Below are 22,358 nucleotides of genomic sequence, written 5' to 3' on the forward strand. Positions count from 1 at the left end.
TGGGAGCAGGTGGCACAGGAGGCCAATTCCCAAAGTCTGTCCCTGAGGACCTCGCAGCAGTGCTACAAGAAGTCTAATGACCTCATGCAGCTGTCAAGATCAGTGAATGCATCTTCAAAGGCCATCTCCTACCCACTGCTCCACCAAACTCCCATGCTGCTAATGCACCACACCTCCATCATTCACCCATCTTGTTCAAAGAACTGCTGCCTGTCCAGCCATGGCATACCCAGGAGGAAGAAACAGAACAACAACAAAGCACTGCTAAAAGAGGCCCAATCACTTGCTCTGAAACTCGCAGCCACCTGCTCAGATACTGGCATTGAATGTACCTTAAAGGCTAATGTAGAGTTATGATCTGCACATGATGAGAAACTAGGCATGAATGGACTGCAGTTAAGAAAGGATAATGGAGGGTTCATGTGCCACCTCACTGAAGGGCAAGATCACAGACGAGTTCTGCTACACGAGGTTCAGATAAGAACCTCGATGGGGCAGCATACAGGATAACGCTGTTGAGGATGCACACTGAGATGCTGGGTGCATTAAACTGGCCAGCCAGACAGCTTCTTGTCACTGTACAAGTACATGCAGCACTCCTGATCCAAGTTGGCAAAGCTTGCCCTCTCCACAGTTTCTGCTCCATTTCCCTGTCGTGCTGCAGACCCAGAGGCACTGGCACTGCTGCCTTCATACCTGTTGCAGCCTTTGTGTGGATAGGTTACCTATTCATCTGCTGTTCTTGTGAGGATGTAACAACGCTCCCTGTCAAATCCAGGAACTCATCACACCTCTAAAAACACTCCACAGTACTTCCAGAGACTTTGCAATAGCAGAACTTATTCTAAATTACCTTAAATTGGGTACCTAGCCCTTTTAAAAAAAATGCCAGTGCTGGACGCCTCTTTCACCTGAACATATATTCTTTGGTGAGTCACAAGCTAATATGGTGAATGAACCTGTATGGTCCATATTTGTAAATAACGCATCAAATCTGCCAGTAAGGCTGAGTGACATCAGGGCAGCATCAGTTCAGAGGCTTCTGGCACACGCAGGGGATGCCCACGCTAGCTCTTTTCCCTGCATGGGGCACCATGCAGGCCATGCTAGACATGGCTGGAGACACAGCAAGCCCCACTTAGAGGGTCTCTAGCTTCCATAGCGCCATCTCCAATGACGCTGTTGGTCTGAATTTCATCCCCCCTTAAGTTCTGCCATCATATGAATTCTTCATTGAGTTTGCTTCTTATAGCTGAATATCTGTTCTCTATTTATTGCGCATATAAGATTGCTGGACAGGAGTAGGAAGCAACTTTTTTTTTTAGATCTAATGAATAAATTGATTCCTATATGCTATTTTGAACTTGTCCCAGAAATGTTTCTCGGCTTCTACCAATATTATTCCAGGAAATGCAACTTTACCTCCATCCCTCTCTTTGCAAAAAGTACACAATTTCTGTTTTTGTTCTATAACCGCCCCCCACCCCTCCCATGCTGGCACAACTGAAATTGGCAAATCGCAGGCATGAGATGAAATCATGAAGTAGGAAATAGACCTCGTTGAGCCCATTTTATGTGCAGGAAATGGGCTAAACAAGGGCCAATTGTAGGGAAAAATGTCCTACATCCAATTAGTGCCAGGGGAAAGGGAGTCACCATATTGCCATGGTGCCATAAGAATATAAGAACATAAGAAATAGGAGCAGGAGTAGGCCATTTGGCCCCTCAAGCCTACCCCACCATTCAATAAGATCATGGCTGATCTGCCCCAGATCTCAACTCCTCTTTCGTGTCAGCTCCTCATAGCCCTCAACTCCCCGATATTTCAAAAATCTATCTACCTCCTCTTTAAATATTTTCAGTGATCTAGCCTCCACAACTCTTTGGGGTAGAGAATTCCAGACATTCCCTACCCTCTGAGAGAAGAAATTCCTTCGCTCTGTTTTAAATGAGTGTCCCCTTATTCTGTAACTATGTCCCCTAGTTTGAGATTCCCCCACTAGTGGAAACATCTTCTCAACATCTACCCTGTCAAGCCCCCTCAGAATCTTGTACGTTTCAATAAGATCACCCCTCATTCTTCTAAATTCTAATGAATAAAAACCTAACCTGTTTAGCCATTCCTGATAAGTCAACCCCTTCATCCCAGGAATCAGCCTAGTGAATCTCTTTTGAACTGCCTCCAATGCCAGTATATCCTTTCTTAAATACGGAGACCAAAACTGTATACAGTACTCCAGGTGCGGCCTTACCAACATCCTGTACAGTTGTAACAAGACTTCCAGTTGCCCTGGTACACATCTGAAGCAGATGTTAGGCCCCTTACTTATGTAAATGAGTGATTTAGGACCCATGTACTAAATTGATGAGCAATGAATGGAGCAGGCTCCCGGACAGCTCTGCTCAGGATTATTCAGCAATGATTGTGGCCTAAGCACCACCAAGTAAGTGTTTTTAAAGTTTCAGCTCCTCCTGGCTCCATAGCACTCTTGAGGGTCATTGTCGATCCATGATCAGCTCCCCTCCCTCTCGTTGTCCTTCTCTGCTCTTCCCCAAGGGCCTCTGCCAGCAAGGCAGGCAGTCTGAAATTGGAACGCTAGCAGTTGCCTCTGGAAGCTTGACAGATGCCAGCAGCCTGCCCAAGTAATTGAAATGAGGCCCAAGGTCCAATTTTGGGCAATCTTGGTCTTCCCAGTTGGGGCATGCACTCCATGTGCATATGTTATTTAAGTGCCTGACAATGGGCCATAACCAATCTTCACCCATGACACCATTTAGGGTCCTACCACCCTATTTCAGAATACATGTAAACTTGATGAAATTGGGCTGGTTATTCTATAATTATCCCTTTTCAGGTTTGTTGTTATCAGATAACTCGTACACTCGGGTTTCAGTCAACTGACTTTCTGTAACAATATAAAAAAGGATTTAATGGCACTTTATCTTGGTGTTTCAACGCACCAAGCCTTAATATAGTTGAATAATGTTATCAGCAAATGTGCTTCGCAAATTCTCGGTGCTTCTTCACACAACGGTATGAAAAATTAACAGACAGCTCTAGATTGCTCTCATGTACATCCTGGTGGCCAACTGAAAAGCAGTATCGGCAAAATGTAAAGTGCTTAATTATGTTAAGTGATAGGATATTTACTCTGCAGTATAGAATTAAATACTCATATGTTATAGTGATAGGTAATTGCTTTCCAATTATCAAACAATCCGGGGGTTTTTTTATTTTCATCAAGACATTTTATCATTCAGGCTTTCTTCCGATGGTTTAAAATTGTGGTCACAGCAATTTTCATAAGCAGTCTGATTTCCTGTAAATCGAATCTTGCATGCCAGAGGACTAACAACTAAACTTTAATTATGGTGTAGAACAACCGAAACCATGTGAAATACCCACTATGATCTCCTCTAAAAGGTGGCAAATATTGTATTGGCAGACCATTTCCACAGTGCACTGGTCTACGGGCTTGGTAAGGAGAGGCAGTTTCCATCTTAGCTGCAGTTCTTTCTAATATATCTACCCCATGCAACTTGTCATGTTACATACATACAAAAAATATTCCTATTTGATGCAGGATAAAAGCTCTGCTTTCTTCACGCTGAGTTCTGCCAATTTATGAACCCAAGTCCAAAGCTCAATCTAGCAGATCACTTGATTTTTAATCAATACAAGGAAATTGTTTATGGAAGTTGCTCACAGTGATAGTCAAATGATATGCTGTTTTGTACATTTCTGTAGCCATTACAGTCACTGTAGAAACTAGGGCAAGACAATCCAGTTGGAGATAAGGTCTAGGAATTAACGGAATCGAAGCAGTTGCAGTCTTCACAGGTACACATAGTAAATGTCTCCATGGAGTTTAATAAACAATTTAATTTAGTTAAGAATAATGAATGCTAAGACCTTTACTTCAGCTGTGTGCAATTTACTTCCATGGTTAAATAAAATTTAATTTAACTTTTAGCTTTCCCTCCTGTGATACACCAATCAATTTTCTTAGTTTACACTCTGGCCTTGCCTATGGCTTTGGAGAGAATAATTTTTAAAAAAAACAAGTGGGAGAGTTACTCTGGCCAGATACATTTATACCATGATTGCTCAGAACAATTCAATTACATTTTATTTAGTTAGGTTTCAACTGCTCAAAGTTCAGTCTTATGCCACTAGTAATGGGTGAAATGTCAATGGTCCATTTGCAGCACACTATGTCCAAAACTGATACTTTCTTTATTGTCACAAATTTTGTAATGTGTCAACAAAATCTTAAGAAATAAAGAAACTATAAGATTTTTTTTTTAAAGGGTGGAAGATGCAGCAGAAATTAAATTAACAACAGAAAATGTCAGCAGAGCATGGTAAGGGTGTCAAGGGCTATGGAGCAAAGGTGAGTAAATGAAGTTCAAGAACAGATCATGATGAACTAATGGAATGGCAGAACAGGCTCAAGGGGCTGAAAGGCCTACTCCGGTTCCTATGTTTCTAAGGTTAGTTGGCATCCTTCCATCTGTGAAAGATGATGGACACACAGCAAACAATCCATTTAGGTGGGGCGTCTTCTCTTGGTGCACCTTTGCTGATGACAGTGAAGGCCAATTCTTGAGAGGCAGGTTCTGCCACAAGTGCCGCACATGAAGCTGCCAAGTGACGCTGTGAGTTGTTGTTTTTGACATTGGCTTCTGTTGCCAAGCAGCTGTAGCAACTGGTCATCGTGGTAGTGCACAGCAGTCCACAGGATGCGTTGCCATTTCCCTCTTTCACCAGCTAGTGATTCCCAAGTGTGATAGTCGACATTTAGGGCCTTCATGTCACACTTGCAAAAATCCTTGAAGCAGAGCTTTGGGCACCCCACTGGTTATCCAGCCCCGGCTACCTCACCATACAGAAGGTCCTTGGGTATGTGACCATCTTCCATTCTGCAGACGTGTCTGATCCACCGAAGCTGCCTCTGCTTGATTAGTGCCAACACACTTTGGGAGCTCTGCCTTTGAGAGGACTGACGTATTTGTGATTTTGTCCTGCCAGGATATACCCATAATATGCCACAGACAGCGAAGATGGAAATTATTGAGCTTCTTTTCCTGGTAGCTGTAAGTCGCCCATCTTTCACAGCCTGTTACGGCCAAGTGAGAAAGAGGTCTAGGGTTCCCTTTCAGCCTTCACCCGGTCGTACTGTAACAGGGTTTAATTTTAAACAGACTGTTTTTAGCTCCCCCTTGGTGAATCCTTGCTCACCGCTTTCCAATTATAAGGCAATGAAACCAGCACAAACAGGCTTTCTTAGGGTTAAAGAAGAAAAGTTGAAATTTATTAAACTTAAACTCTAACTCGGTTAACGCCTATGGATACACGACGTGCCCACGCTAGCATGCATACACGATACACACATGCAAATAGAGACAGAAAAGAGCAGAAGAAAAATAAAGTGGAAAAGTTTGAGGCAATAGCTGAAGAGTTGTTGTTACAGTTCTTCAAGCTCACTGTAGAGTCCTTGATTGCAGGTAGATGTTGATTTTCGTTGGGGCCCAGTATTCTTCTTAAACCTTGTTGCTGTAGGAGACTTTTCTCTCTTGAGGTTCTTGTGTCTTCAATGGATTCAGAGGCTTGTGAGAAAGAGATGGGAGCAGACAGACAGGAGAGGCTGTGGTGAGCCAACCAGGAGAGATTTTCTCAGTCCAGGAGCATTCTGCTTTCTTCCCAAACTGTTTGTACAAATTCAAATAATTCAGGTTGCCCAGCTGGTTAGTCATGTGACTAGCTGGTTTGACCATGTCCGTTTGTGTATTCGGCCATCTTAGCAGTAAACTTGGAATGCGAGCTCCCCCAACTTCAAAGTCTTGTGATCAAAAGTCCATTGTGGGTTGAATATGTCAGGGAATGGCTGTTTTGTCCTTCCAAACACTATCTGTTAATATGCAAATGTATTTCCAGCCATGACTGATCTGTTTAACAAGTCCTTTCTTCACTCCAGTAACAGTTTAAAATCAATGTTCATGACAAGATTCATGTGCCTCATTCTTGGCAGGTGGGGGCCTAGCATGACACCTCCACACCCAGTAGAATGAAATGGGATTTGAGAAAAGCGCATTTCATTAAAAGGGTCAAGAGAAAAATATAAGATACAGAAAAATAACATGCATTTCTCTTATTCATTCACAAATCCTAAACCTTATTAAAATCGCCCCTTTTTTGGCATCCCAATAAACATGTGGTTCTTTTTTGAGGAAGTTTCTCTTCCATTTGCCCATGTCCATGGCTGCCTAGGGTCTTTGTTCCTGTTGAGGTAATTTTTTTTTCAGGAGAGTCGGTAGTGGGTGGGCTATCCTGAGCTCTCTTTAAGTGCTTTGCTAAGTCATGCAAAGGCTTTTGACTTAGGGAGGATGGGTGATTTTTTTTCTGACTGTGGGGGAGGATTCGTTGCTAATCTCCCCTTTGTCCCAGAGGACACTTCTGCCTGCAGGTATTTGTGCAGACTCTACTGCACTCCCCTGTGGCACTTCGACTAGGTGAAGCATCACCCTCATGGTTTCTGTGCCCCCGAGAGGTTTTTCTTTGACTCTGCAGGTTCCTGTAAATGCTGTTAGCCACTCTGGTGGGGTGCTTCCAGTGTCTGCATTAAGTAGGAGGATGTTGGGTTTAACTTTTCACATTTTTCGGGGTTGGCTGACCGGACAGTAGGGGTTTTCATCCAGGATTCCTCCCAAACTTCCTTTAACCTGCCCTCTTGGTTGTTTTTTCCCCTTCTCTTTCAAACTTTTGCCAGCCTTATGCCTGCCTGTCCCCTTTTGTTCTCGGCGGGGGTCCCTTACAGTTCACCAGCCCTCTGCTGGAGGGTCTTCCTAACACTGGTACAGGACTTAGGGGAGCAGGTTTCACTGTAGGTTGGGGTTTCCCTTCAACCTGGCACATGTGGAAACTCTTGCAGTACTCCACCACATTTTTGTGGAGTTTTGAGCAGTCAAACTGCTGTCTTATGCGGCCTTTGGTCTTTCATGTACAGCCACTGTATTCTCGTTGGCCTTTCTTAATAGTTCTCTCCGGTACCTCTGCGGCACCCCTAACTGGTGAACTATTGTCCACTCCTTGCTCTCAGGTCTGTGAGGAGAACTCCATTTCCTCATCAGTACCTTATTCTTTAAATGGTAGCAATCAGGGACTCCCTCTGCTTCACTTTCAGACTGGGCAGCCTGTGCTAATTCTCGCAATACTGGGTCAGCACACTGAGCCTCAGCTAGGGAAAATCCATTTAATTCATTCCCTGGGTCTCCTAACTTTCTAAAGACAGTCTCAGACAGACAGACTTGGCCATCTGCCTGCAGTGCTCATTCAGTCTCCTCAGGGGGAGCGGGTTTGATCATGACCTGATCCACCACATATTCAGCTAAACTGCAGGGGTCCGTCTTCTGCCACGGCCCTGTATCTCTGACCTCCTGCGGTCTTTCTTTCACTACTGAGGGGGGGGGGGGGGGCTATCATCTTCACCCCGCCAGATCATTACCTAGGAGCAGGTCAACCCCGTCCACAGGCAAACTAGGGGCAATCCCTACGGTCCCGGTCACTACAGGTGCACCCGGTGTACAGGTACAGGCATACACTGCCCTCCAATTTAATTCACCACCATTTTGGTGTTCACTGCATTCTCTGGGGGAAAGGTCAGACCTTTTCCCAGTAAAAGGGATCTAGTGGCCCTTGTATCCCTGAGAATTACTATGGGCTTGCTTGCCCCACTCAAGGGGTATGGGGTTAATCTCCCTTCAGACACAATACCCTGATAACCTGCAGGAGCCCTATTAAATTTTCCTGCACTTGCAGCGGCAGACTTCCTGGGTCTCACTCTTTCCATCAGGTTCTCTTCTTCACTGAGCAGGTGTGCCCTGATTAACCCAGGTTTTCCCGTTAGTTTCCAGTCAGCTCTTAAATGTCCTGCTTTATTACAATGGAAGCACACAGGTCTTCGGGTCTCACTCTTGCTCACAGAACCTTCCTTTTTGGCTACAGAAGGGTCCCTTGTGTCTCCTGCTTTCCTTTCTCTCCCAGGACTGCATGGGCTCCTATGACCTTCCCACCCTTTGTTCCTTTCGGATTTGTGGGGGTGGCTAGGAAAGGTTCTCCCCTGGAAAACCGACTTATAAATGAAAGCAAACGGCCAGGACAGGCGCTTGCCGGGCTCTCTGGACCCCTGCTCCTCTACATGGGTCTTCATGGAGAGTGGGAGAGAGTTTAAATTCCTCTAACAGAATTACTTCTCTGAGATTCTCATAGCTGAGCTGTGCTTTAAGAGCCCTCAGCCACTAGTCAAAAGCCAGCTGCTTACTTCTTTCAAACTCCAGATAAGTTTGATTAGCTTGATTCTTGAGGATTCTAAACTTTGGCAATAGGCTTTGGGTACTAATTCATATGCCCCAAGGATAGCATTTTTGGTCAGTTCATAATTTGATGAACTCTCATCTGGCAACAGGGAATAAACCTCATGGGCTTTTCCAGGTCTCAGCTGGCCATTTTAGCTGCCTTGCCAGTTTCTCAAAAGACACAAAAAACGTTTCCACATCTTCCTCATTGAATTTTGAGATTAGTTGAGCTAGTTTTAACAATTCTGTAACCAGCCCTGAATTACACTCCTCCATATTGGCCACACTTTAACTGTGGTTACTCTGTAGCCCCCTAGTTAACTCAAGCCACTTCAGCTCTCTTTCTTCGCATTCTTTCTGGAATATTCTTTCTCTCTCTCTCTCTCCTCTCTCCTCTCTCTCTCGTTCCTTTTCCTGCCTTTCTCTCTCTCTCTCCTCTCTCTCTCATTCCTTTTCCTGTCTTTCTCGCTCTCTCTCTTCTTTCTTTCTCTTCATGTCTTTCTGGAAGGCTCTCTTTCTCTCCCTTTCTCTTTCCTCAAATTCAAGTTTCCTCTGTTCCAATTGTATCTTTGCTAACAATACCCTGTCGGATTCTGCTTCTAACCCTGTTTCTGCTTCTTCAGATTCAAGGGAAAAATGGTTCGCCACTAGCCTTAGGAGTTCAGACTTCCTAGCCTTGCCACATACAGTGATCCCACACTGCTCAGCCATTTTCCCCAACTCCTCCATAGACAGTGCTTTTAACTTATCCTAAGATGTTCACTGAAGCAGTCATTTGGTTTGCTTTTAGGTTCCCCAGTTTATAGGCAGCAATAAAAATATACTAGATTAGGAGTGTACATGAGCTGCTGTCATAGAAGCTTAGGGCTGGATTTTAATGTGCAGGAGCACATGGGTTTAGGAGCAAAGGGGGATTAAAACCAGCAAAATTGACAGCGCGTTGGGAAACTGGCTCCAACCTGCCAACTTCCAGGTTTCACTATAGCACGTTAGCCTGTGTGCAAGTAACCTCCTCGGGAGAGGTGGGTTGCCACTTAACATATGTTAAACGCTCAATTTGAGCAATATTGGCATGGATATTTCAGCTTAACTTTGAATCCATGGATTTCCAGTGAAAGCAAGGCGAGTACACAGCAGCAATTAAAGGGGCTGAACCAATCCCAGGGAAATATGCCAACAAGTAATCACTACTCACATCTGCTTTCTTACCCGCTTGTAGGAAAGGGTTCAGTCACGGCACTCATGCTGAGCAATTATATTAGACACTTTGAAGTTTTCTTCAACACTTTGGAGGTCTGATCTACACTTTTCAAGTCTAAGCTATCAGATCAAATGGGTGCTGTTTATGCTGCCATAGATTGGATGTCAGTTGAGGACCAAGACGACCAGCAACAGTGGTGGAGCAGCCTGCTGGTCACAGACTTGCAGCTCCACAACAGAGAGGGAAACAGCAGAGAGGAGCAGCTCCTAAGAACCAATAGCTGCTACACAGGATCTACAGGCAGAGGATAAGCTTCCTCCACATGTCGCACCAATGCCTCAGGAGCCTCAAGGAGTCACATCAGTTAGTGGCAGACATTCACAACCTGCTGGAACAGGACCTTCTGCCTGGTGACTGCGCTTTAACAGTGGTTGCCAATATCACCACTGCCCTCAATCTTTTTGCCTCTAGATCTGTCCAGGGCTCTGCTGGAGACATTTGCAGAATCTCACAGTCAGCGGTCCACAGATGCAAAAGGACAGGTGAATGATTACTTTTTTGGTAGGGATGCCCATTATGTCAATGATGCCAGTCAGAATGAGTAGGCACTTGGATTGGCAGCTTTGGCTGTCTTCCCACAGGTGCACAGCAACTGCACATTGTCATGCTCACAGAGGGAACAGTGATTAAATATGAAATGAACTGGAGGAATTATGAAATAAAAGTCAATTGCTGAACTGAACTACAAAAAAATGGACACTTTTGTGCTATAGGCAGGATGGAGTATAGGTCAGGTGACCCCTCCTGTACTGTCAATTAACATGTGTGTATATTGAAGATGAAATCCATTATTCACGTCTAAATTAGCCTTGGGGAAATTGTAATGGAAAAGAGTCTATTTCATGCTAACAACTCCCATCAGCAGGAATGGAGCTAACAAAGACTTTTACAGTCAGACTGACTCCACCATCAAGACTAAGGCAATAGGTGTGAACTAGTACTCCTTTAGCAGAATGGACCACATTCAGATGCCGTCATATAACAATGGTTCCCATATCCTGAAACATTATATTAATTACCTCAGATGAGAGAGCCCTTCATCACATGACTGACACCCCAACTTGACATGTTTCTACCTTAAAAGATATACCTCTTATAACTGCCATAGAAGATCGTTTCCAGCCAGAACAGCTGTGAGACAGTTCCAGCTAAGCAGGAGCCCTGTTGATAATACCTTTTAACTATTACAGCAGAGAAATTACAAGGTGAATTTGGAAGTCCCCATCTGCAAAAGTGAACCAGGATTTCCACCATCGAGTTCAGATTTAGGTTTAACCACAAAGAAGCCTGTGATATTTCATCCTTTTCAAGACAACAAACATTTAGGCCTGCACTGCTGAAAGATTTCCTCCCAAAAAGCTTCCAAAGGTTTTTTAAAACAACAAAGTATTTTACAACCATTAGATGGCAATTGCATGCTACCCCCTACTCTCTATCTTTTCATGTGTGTATGTGTATGAATGTGTGAGTGGGTGAAGTTGCAAACATTTTTTTGTTATTTTGTAAAAATAAATATTTAGCTTTCTTTTTTAACTACGAGGAAACCTGTCATTTGTCTATTTATTTGACCCTTAAAATACTCAAGGCTGGGGTTGGTTAGCTCTGTTGGCTAGACGGCTAGTGTATGATGCAGAAAGATGTCAACAGCGCAGGTTCAATCCCCATACTAGCCATGGTAGTTTATGGAGGACTGCCTCCTTGCCTTGCCCCACACTTGAGGAGTGGTGACCCTCAAGCTATACATCACCAACTATCTCTCTAATGGGGAGAGATGCCTATGGTCCTTTGGGACTATGGCTAGAACAACAACAACAAAATACTCCGGGCCTAAAACACTTCTTTGAAAACATTATGAACATGTTCATATTTCACTCATTTTGGACATCAAGACAACTTGACTGAGCATTGTATGCTATGTGCCTGTCTGGTGTTTAATTCTGTCACCAGATTGCTGGGATATCCCCATCTACCCATCTTCGATGGCCAGACACACTGAGATTCTTCTGATCTCCAGCGTCTCATCCTCTGCAGCTGTTAGTTGCAAGATGGCTGAAGGACCACTTCCAAATCTCTGCCTCTCCCTGGTGTTCCGTGCTTTCTTCTCCTTCAAGGATGGAAAAAAGAGGCAAATGAATGAGATTAATGGCAGGTCTTCACCCAATGAACGGAGTGTATTTGTTGAGGGTGACTATGAGAAAGAGGCATGACATTGGTTAAGGATGAGGGTGAATAGTAATGGTGGATAGATAGATGGGGTTGTGAGGAAGTGCATAGACAGAGAAGGTTGGGTGCACCTTCAAGGTACATGGGTGCAAAGAATAATGTGCTGCGCTAGGCTTGAGAAGGCAAAGTGAGGGGATTGGGGTGATACACACTCAGGATGTAGGTAAATGTGCTATTGCTGTCATCTTTCCTGCCCTGGTTGGATCATTGAGCCGCTTCCTGCATTGGATCCAGGAATGTGGCACCACACTCCTGCTGCTGACCACTTCTGCTACCTCCATCGACACTTTCTTGGTTTCTCCAGGAGGCTTCTTCCTCCCATTGGTAGGGAAGAGTATCTCTCTCCAGGTTTTCACAGCCTCCAGCAGCACATCGAGGGAGGCATCATGAAGCAGGGCTTCCATTGTAACACTTCCTTCTCTCTTCTTCCCGACTCCAACTGCTTCAAACTGCATGGTTGGATTGTCCTTTTAAGTACTGGAGTTGAGATCACGTCCTGCAGGTTGTCGTCATGCCTGCTGATGCTGATTGAACAGGAAACTCAGAAATCAAATGCTAATGACGTGGCTGTATAAAAAAAGCCACTGACCATTACACTCAAGATAATTCCAAATTTCTTGCAAACTATTGTTTCCCCCCTCCCCCACCCCCCCACCCCCACTTCTAGCATGCCTGCAGATTAAAATTCAGCCAACAAAAACATAGAAACAGGAGTAGACCATTCAGCTTCTCTAGCCTGTTCTGCCATTCAATTAGACCAGGACTAATCTGTTCTTCAATTCCATTTACCTGCCTTTTTAGATTTCTTGATATCCCTACCTAACAAACATCTATTAATTTCAGGCTTAAACATTTCTATTAAACCAGCATCTACAGCCTTTTCAGTAACCAGTTCCAGATTGCGTCTACCCTTTGTGTGAAAAAGGATAGCGGTTTCGCTCCTAAATGGTCCAACTCTCATTTTAAAATTATTCCCCTAGTTCTGATTCACCAACCAGGGGATACACTTTCTCTCCATCTATCCTATTGAATCCCTTGTATTCTACTAAGTTGGCTAAATACTTCAGTATTCTATTTGCTTTGTTCTTGACTGTTCTGTTGGGATTAGACATGTTGAATATTGTGTCAACTAGGACCCCGAGATTTCTTTCAACGTTATCCTGAGCTACTTCAACACCATTTGTACAGCATGTGTACCCATCTTTTTTTCTATGTGTAGATCTATGCACCTGTCCATGTCTCTTGCGCACACCTTGACGTCACTCCTGCTATTTTCTACTTTTCAGCTAATTTCGTATCTGTTCTCAAGGTTCACCCTTTTATGCAGAACTTTATTAAATGTGTTTTGGAATTCTATGCACATGACATTACAGGGCTTTCAAGCTACAAAGCACACATTGACACATGCCCTTGTGTACCTTTAAAGAAAACTGAGTTCAAATTCTAATGTAGTAAAGACTGAGTCATATCCTCCTCTAGTGAATTGGGTGCAGTGAATTGGTTTAGTGCTCACCCCTGACCACCCCCCTCCCTGCCCCCAATACTAACAGAATTGTGCAGATGATTTATTTTTCAAAAGGAAATTATGATCTAAATGTATGGTGCTCTTGTCAGATTATACCTTCAGTGCTGTGTCCCTTTCTGGTCATGGAGACATTCAACCACAGGAGGAAGTGCAGAGAGGAGGCAAAAGGCTGATTCCCTACTGTCAGAGGCTTAAAGAAAGACTGGAGAAATTTGGGGCGTGAACTTGCTCTTGGACTGTAGTGCAAAAGGGACAGTGGCGAATTGGCAGTCCTTTTTATGTTCTGCCCGATTGTCTTCACTGAGTTTTGTTAGTGGAAATTAAGCCACATTCATTAATAGAAGATAATTTCTGGTTAAGGTGATAAATTAACAGAATTTCATCTAATTTATCATCGAACTGATTAAATTCCACAACAGTAATGGTATGATTAGAGGTTTGTTTCCTGTACTTACTGCCAAAAGTGGTTTAACAAGAGGCAATATTGTTGTTGAAAACATAGATTTGTCCATTAGATTAATTTGAAATAGTTTGCTTGTGTTAAGGAAATAAAAGCACCATAATTGTGTTGGTATTGTTATTACAGCTCAAATTAATTATTACCAAATCAGAACTTTTTTTAAACACTGAAAATGATCTCATTTATGGGAATTGGAGTTTAACTGATTTACAGGGTGATAAGAAAACGGTGGCAGTAAGCAGTCATGACTTATCTGTGTTCCAACTGTCTGTATACACAACTTCACACTCCAGTGAGTATTTTATCAATGCCACCCACGATTAATTTCTCATTGATGGTTCCAGAGCAGTGTCAAATTCAATCTGAAGCAGCCCTTCACACTGATCTTCGTTTTTAAAACCCTGTGAACCATTCAAGTCTTGTCTTTAGTTGGAAGGGAGTAAAATTATTAAAGAGCCGCCAACTTACCACTGGACGCCTGTTTGTCCCATTTTCAGATTGACTTTGATTTAGATGGTCAGCACTCCCATCAGGAAGAGGCCTAATGAAAGTATGAAAAGAGGAGTCAATAACATCATTCAGACCCCAACAGGATTATCATGTCAATCAATGCTGTGATGATTACTTCCTCAACACGTTCACAAATTATGAGCAGTGCAGGATGGGAGGCAGCCATTTCCAGCACTACCTAAAGGGATCATTAGCTGTAGTAAGGCAAAATGGAAGTGAAGGGAGCTTTGAGCCATAAAGCTTCCTAAGCTTCAACTCATCGCTGCTGGGTATGCACTTTAAATTTTTCCGATGCAGAAATAGGGTGCTCTGTTGAACCTTCATCACCCCCATCCCACTGTGATCTTTCCAGCCCTCCCCTTTAAAGTGCTGCTGTGGGCCCATGACCGGTGTCTGCCCCGTCCAATCTCTCTCCCTCCCAAAAGGTGAACTCCTTATAGCAGCGCGATCAGTGCTATCTGGCTGATTTACACTGGAGTTGAAAACGACTGCCTGAATTTTTAAAGATGCCTTCGAACACTTTGTCTTTAACCAAAGTCAAGCTAATAGGTCTGTAATTTCCCAGTTCTAAATTATTTCCCTTCTTAAATATTGACACCAAATGGGTCTTCCTCCTGTCCATAGGAACAGTCCCAGATCCTAGCAAGCAATTAAATACATGAAAATGTGGTTTCAGAGCATAACTCTGACTTCTTTGCGAATTGTTGGGTGAATGCTATCAATGCTAGCCACCTGATTGTTGTGAGACCCCTTATGCTAGCCAGGACTATGGCTGCATTACTTTAACAATGCCAACTTTAGCATCAACCCTACAATACGTTGTTGGTAATTCAACATTGTCTGCTATAGAGAAGATTAATACAAAGTAGCCGTCTAATGCCTCTGCCATATCCTGGGAACCCAGCTGAATCTGCCTTGAGGAATACTTAATGTTCCATGGCTGCTAATAAAGCTGTAAAAGACCTTGATAACAGTTGTTGGCATCTTTGTAAGTCAAGCTCTTGAAATCTGGGACTAGCATGGCATTTTCAACAAATTTGGTTTGGCTGATCAAATTGATTCTAAACATATTGTTGTCACTATTGCCAACATGTTCTGATGCTATAAAGAAAGAAGGTCCCCCCGCATTATATAATGGCTTTCATGACCTCAGGACATCCCACGGCACCTTTCAGTCTATTAGGCACTTGTGAAAGTCACTATTGAAAAGTAGGAAATGCACCAATTTGCTATATCTGGAATACCACTAAAAACATCTAGTACCCAATTAGTTCTAGTCTCCTCACTAACATATTGTGCAAGAAAATAATCATTTATTATACCTAAAAATACATCTGTAATAATAGATTTTATGGTCATAGAATTGTCTTGCAGTTAATCATTATTGATTTATAATGTTACTGAGAAGGGATTCGCCAAAAATTAGTTAGCCTAGAAATTGGCCCATTTTTTGAAGGCTACTTGGATTACCAAAGCCTTAATTTGACAGGCAGGAAGTGTGTGCATTTTTCCGGGCGAAAGTGCATCACCAATGATAATGCACAAACACAAAAATGCAGCCTTTATCCACACCTGAAACAAGTATCAACTCTGGCTGCTCTCAGAAAAACCAAACCTCGGGATCACCTGCTGAGCTCAACCAAGAATATTAGAAACTGACCTGAATGTGGAGCTGGAAGGAAGAGGAGTGCTCCTCCAGATCCCACGTTCAATAAAATGATCACTGCCGCTCCTCCCACCTGCCACAGCACCGTTTCTCACAACCCCCCCACCCGACCCTACAAATCACCACAACTTCTGTCCCCAACCCTCCGATCTCTCCGGCCCTGATCCCCAATTTTTTAATGGGTATTTAACCTGGTGGATGTGTGGCACTTGAGCGGAATGCTTTGTCCAGCATGGTGTCGATCTTCATCGGTGTTTTTTTCCTGCTGCACCCATTCAGGCAAGTGGATAGTATTCCATCTTGTGCCTTGTAGGTGGTGAAGAGGCTTTGGCAGTCAGGAAGTGAGTCACTCACCACTAGAATACTGAGCATCTGACCTGTTCTAGTCGCCATGGCATTATGTAACTGTTCTGTTTGAGTTTCTGGTCATGGTGACCCTCAGGATGTTGATGGTGGGAGATTTGGTGATAGCAATACCATTGAATGTCAAAGGAATGTGGTAAGGCTCTCTCTTGTTGTAGATTGTCATTGCCTGACACTTGTGTGGCATGAATGTTGCTTGCCGCTTATCTAGCCTAGGTTTTGCTGCATGCAGAAATGTGCTGTATTATCTGAGCACTTGCAAGTAGAGATGAACACTGTGAAATTTTCAGAAAATAGTCCCACTTCTGACCTTATAATGGAGGGGAACTTATTGATGAAGCAGTTGAAGATAACTGGGCCTAGAATGCTGATCTGAGGAACTCCTCCCACAATGTACTAGAGTCGGGTCTCCAGCAACCACAGCTATCTTCCTTTGTGCCAGGTATGATTCCAGCCACTGGACAGCTACCCCCGATCCCCATTGACTTCAATTTTATTAAGGTTCCTTCATGTCACACTTGGTTGAATGCTGCCTTGATGTTAAGGACAGTCACTGTCATCTTACCTCAGGAATTCAGCACTTGTGTTCATGTTTGGACCAAAACTTTAATGAGATCTGGAGCCGAGTGGTCGTAGCAGAACCCCAACTGAGCTTCATTGAGCAGGTTATTGGTGAGTAAGTGATGCTTGATAGCACAGTTGGCAACTCATTCCATCACTTTGCTGACAAAGTAGTAACTGACCAAGTTGGATTTGTTATGCTTTTTGTGGACAGAACATCTGAGAATTTTTCCAAATGCAAGCAACAGCTTTTTTTTTAAATAGTGTGAAACAATAGGAAGCAGGTTTCCTCCAGTGGGAAGATTTCCTCTGAATACTATCATAGAAATCATAGAAGTATCTGGAAGAACATTGTTCCGATTTTGCTAGAAATAGTGATCAAAGGAAACTGTCCTGCTACAGTTATATAGCGAAGGGAAGTAATCATCCTTGACTATGTTAATTAATTTCAGACAGGCTTATATAATTTATTGCTACTGTTCTCTTTATCTTTGTGACTGTATGTGTTTTGACTGAATTCAGTTAGTAAAATTGTTGTGTACTGTAAACTCTGAATGAACTTCACAATTTTAATAGTCTGTGGCAATGTAAATTAGGAAGTTTGAAGCAGTTACAAAAACTGAAGGATACTTGTCTCCCTGCTGTGTTAATAATTAAATCATGAACCTTGGGCTGTCCTTCTTTTTAAAACTGTTGCTATGGCAACAGTTGGGGGTTATGGCCTCCAGTGAGCATTGAAAGAAGCAAGTCCAAGATCACAAAGTACATTCCATTCACTACTAGATTTACAAGTCTGTCAAAGGGGATAGTTGGTATAAGGCATGAGATAATATAGTTCAAGAAACTGATTTAGGTTGACTAGAGAAAACTAAACATAGCAAAAGGTAAGTGAAGTATCTTTTTGCCTGAACCTACTACTTCAGGTTTAGGTTTTATTGCTTTTATTATATCTTTTGTATTTATTACTATTACTTTTCCTTCATTCATAACCAACATTTTAGAGTTAAAAATTAGAAAATGTTTTTTTGGAGAAGAAGGCGGAGTTTTAAATTGGTTTTATTGCATCTGACTGAAGGAATTGTTATTGAAACAGTAAATATAGTGTCAGAGTTATTTATGTGTTTTAAGTTACATAACAAATGCTAAATGTGTTACTATCATCATGGATTCTAAGTGGGAAATCCTTCTGGGATAATAAAATGAGTAAAGTAAGGGCAAGCAGGTTCCTTCTTGGCTCACTTGTGGTCCAGATTTTGAAAACAGTTTCACTCAATGTAGTTGTTTGAACACATTATGTAGTCCAGATGGCTTGGCTCATCATGGAGGTGCAATGTGTTATCCTCAGTTTCCATGTTTGCAACCATTTTATCATTTAACCATTTAATCATTTTGGTCCACCAACAAGTGAAAAGATTGGTTTTGGCATTGTTTTTCACTCACCAACAATCCACCACTTTATTTATTAATTTCCAAATCAGTAGAGCTCTTTGTATCCTGTTGTGATTAACATTTGGTTACGGATGTGTTTAGCAGATTTTAACTGCAAATTCACACTAACCTGCAATCTGACTGCATTCCCAGGATTGCATGAGACATATTCAATAAACACACACTTTCACAGCAATGAGTACCAATTATGGTGAAACTTTGAGACAGCAGGATTGAGTGAGGTTCGCTGACAAAAGTAGCTCTTGCCATTTGTTATGATTTTCTCCCTGGAAATAAACTCCTTAGTTAATCGAAACATCCACAGGAGATCTCAAGTTTGCTGCCAAATTCATGAAACTTAAGATGGCAAACTCAATTTGTCTTTTATAAGTCTTGACTTGTAGAAAAGATAGGCAAAATGGGAAAGGAGGTGTGGTAGCCCTAATACTAAAGGATGAGATAAATTCACAAGATATTAAGAGGAACAGATAGGGTAGATAGAAATAAACTATTTCCACTGGTTGGATGTGGGAAGGGGGTCTAGCATTAGAGGGCATAGTCTAAAAATAAGAGCAAGGCCTTTCAGAAGTGAAATTAGGAAAAACTTCTACATACAAAGGGTAATAGAAGTTTGGAACTCTTTTCCACAAATGGCAATTGTTGCTAGATCAATTATAAATTTTAAATCTGAGATTGATTTGTTAGCCCAAGGTATTTAAGGATATGAGGCAATATGGAGTTAAGTCACTGATCAGCCATGATCTCATTGAATGGTGAATCAGGTTTGAGGAGTTAAATGACCTACTCTCATTCCTATTCCCCCATGGCAGTAGACAGAAAGAATGTTAGCCCAGAAAATTAGGATGTACTATTAGTATAGGTGGATCTTAGAAATAACAAGGGGCAGAAAACACTGGTGCGAGTGGTTTATAGGCCCCCTAACAGTGATCATAATTTTGGGCAGAGTATAAATCAGCAAATTAGAGGAGCATATAACAAGAGCAGTGCACTAATCATGTGGTACTTTAGTTTTCATATCGACTGGGAAAACTAAATTGGAAAAAGTAGCTTGGAGGATAAGTTCATGGAATACATTCCAAACAGTTCTCTAGGCAATATATTGAGGAACGAACGAGGAAACAGAAATCTAGCATAGGGGTCAGCTATGTGTCTGTACACAGACACTAGTGTCCGTGGTCAGCATTTTGGGGTCCGTGACTAGTAATTTCACAGATGAGAAATTTCCCATTGGCTTCTTCAGTCCGGCTTTTAAAGAAAAATTGCAAGTGTCAGTTTCACAGCTGACTGACGGTGAAGCAGAACAGCGATTCCAAACTTTGGACAGATTTGTGGTTTTCCGGTGTTCTTTAAAAAAATCAGAACCCACCAGAAAACCACGAGTCTGTCTGAAGTTCAGAAGCGCTGTTCCTGCTCTCAGCAACAGTCAGTGAAAAAGTGCAGTGAGGAGGTGGGGGGATACAGAGAGAGAGAATGGGGGAATAGAGAGAGAAAGAGAGTGGGGGTACAGAGAGAGAGGGTGGGGGAGAGACAGTGGGGGGACAGAGACAGACTGGGGAGAGAGAGAGAGTGAGAGAGAGAGCGGGAGAGAGAGAGTGGGTGGACAGAGAGTGAGAGAAGGGGGACGGAGAGTGGGAGAGAGAGAGAATGGGGGAGAGAGAGAGGCTGTGGAGACAGAGAGAGATTGTGAGGACAGAGAGAGATTGGGGGCACAGAGAGAGATTGGGGGCACAGAGAGAGATTGCGAGCACAGAGAGAGATTGGGGGGACAGAGAGAGTGGTGGATAGAGTGTGGGAGGGAAAGAATGGAGGGACAGAGAGAGTGGGGGAACAGAGAGGGTGGGAGAGAGAGAGAGTGGGGGATAGAGAGAGTGGGAGAGAGAGAGTGGAAGAAAGAACAGGAGAGAGAGAGAGGGGACAGAGCGAGGGAGAGGTGGGGACAGAGCGAGACAGAGAGGGGACAGAGAGCAGGGATGACACAGGAGGAGGGAGCAACACGGGTGAGGGGAACTGACACGGGTGGGGGGAACGACACAGAGAGGAGGGACGACATGTTGCTGCTAAATTATTTTAGCCCCCATCCCAGAAGCAACACAGAGGGGAGGGAGCAATACGGGGCAGGGTGGGGGGGAGCAACACAGAGAGAGAGAAAGGGGGGTGAGAGACAGAGACAGACAGACAGACAGACACAGATAAAAAGAGGAGGGAGAGAGAGCAATCAAGATCACTCCTGACAAATGGACATCTATTCAGAATACTTCGCATCACCACATAAGTGTGCGGGCAGACTTTGATACTTGTGCAAGAAAAAAAATGCCAGGTGTCTCACTAACTCAATGTCCAACATAGAAAAGAGAGAGTAAGTCAATAAATTAGTCTTCTCATTTAAAGCTTCTTCACAAAAATGCACATTTGTTGTTGTTTTGATTAATAGTAAGATAAATTTTTAATACCTTTTTCTTTCCAAAATTGTCTCACCAAACCCATATGTAAGACAAAAATTGTAATGTGGCCCCCCACGCAGAAAGGTTAGACAACCCTGCTCCAAGCCTTTAACCTTGTGTTTTAAAATAACTTTGCAGCTAGGTTATTTTAAAATACAAGTTTAAAGGCTTGTGTTATGTAAACTCATTTTAAAATGGCAAAAATCACTTAGGGAATGTCTTGCTTGTTACGCTATGGCACTTATTAGTTTTACTTGGAACACAATCTCAGTGACATGTTGAAAGTTACTGGACTTTTATTTCTATATAAATGCCACAATTCCACTGCTATCCATTTGGAATCACATTGTTCCAGAACTTGCACTGAGGGGACAACAGGCAAGAAAATCAAAGGAATCTCCAGAAGCCAATGCTGTAAGCTCCTCATGAATACAAGAGTACCATGTATTAGGGCTAAGAGATATTGGCAAAAACAATATGTTGCTAACCCATATATAATAGTTAGTAAATACAATGTAACAGATAGCTTTAATAAACCTTAATCTATGATGAACTATCTATGATTCCTTAGCAAAATCCATGCTGCATTTACAGTTTTAAAAACTGTTGGGGAAGACATAGTATTACAAGTATATCAAAGATCAGTAACTGCAATGTGCATCATTTACTATCCAGTTTGAGGGCAGATAACCAGAGTGGCCAATGTCATTTGAAAGTTGTCTGTATCGAACAATTACATTACAAGTGCACCTTTGCTAACAGGTAAGAGATTTGGCTTGGAGATGAATTGGTTGGTCTGGAGTACAATCTTACAGATAGTGACTAAACATTTTGTAATTGAATAATACATGCAGTAACAACCACTCAATCTTTTTGCAGAAAAGCCTTTAGTTAATCATTATCCTGTCAGAGCTGAATCGGAATCGAAGTGATAGGCTGAGATAAAGACATAAGTGAATTTAAGAGAATCGCTTTATTGGAGGAATTGAAGGGCGCTCTTTATTTGTAATTGTGCTTATCTAATTTTGTCACTAGCTTTGGTGAGCAAATTATATTTTGTCCATGAGAGATTCTGTTGTTTTTGTATTTTAGAATCCAGGACCTAGTTTTACAGCCTGCCAAGATGAATAAACTAGTCTTAGCTACCTACCATTAATCTGTCAGTCCCTTCCTGTCCCACTCTGCTTTTCTATTTTACATGACACTTCTGAAGTACTATCTGCTCCATCTTATAAAATTCTCCTGATTTGGAGATCACTGCCCTTTTGTTGGCTGCCCTGGCTTCAGGCACGTATTACAAGCAGATGAAGAAGTTGCACAAATATTAACCATCACGGGTTTAGTTATCTTGTGACAACAGCAGTGTGAGAAATGGTCCGTCTTCCTATTGCTCACTTTTCTACTGCCTCACCTCAATAACCACAATAACAATCCTCTCCTTGGATTTTCTGGTTTATTGGATGAATTTGCATTCCTGATACTGTGTGAATCCACAGAGGTCATCTGATAAGGTCCATCTATCACCCTGTGACATGGTGTAGCTC

At 42.6% G+C, this 22,358-nt stretch overlaps 1 protein-coding gene across 5 annotated transcripts in view; it reads left to right on the plus strand.

Annotated features, from left to right (window-relative positions):
* Positions 1-17,015: 17,015 nt before the first annotated feature.
* LOC137374643 (exosomal polycystin-1-interacting protein-like) overlaps positions 17,016-22,358 on the plus strand; it is a 50,032-nt gene continuing 44,689 nt past the window's right edge. For 4 of the 5 annotated variants that reach the window (XR_010975863.1, XM_068041083.1, XM_068041081.1 and 1 more), the window contains exon 1: positions 17,647-17,808. The gene's annotated coding sequence lies outside the window, so the exon portion shown is untranslated. Of the gene's footprint in view, positions 17,036-17,646; positions 17,809-22,358 lie in introns of those variants that run through there. The other variant, XM_068041087.1, reaches the window with a different exon arrangement.

The sequence above is a fragment of the Heterodontus francisci genome, chromosome 10, assembly GCF_036365525.1.
Source record: "Heterodontus francisci isolate sHetFra1 chromosome 10, sHetFra1.hap1, whole genome shotgun sequence".
Lineage (NCBI taxonomy): Eukaryota > Metazoa > Chordata > Chondrichthyes > Heterodontiformes > Heterodontidae > Heterodontus > Heterodontus francisci.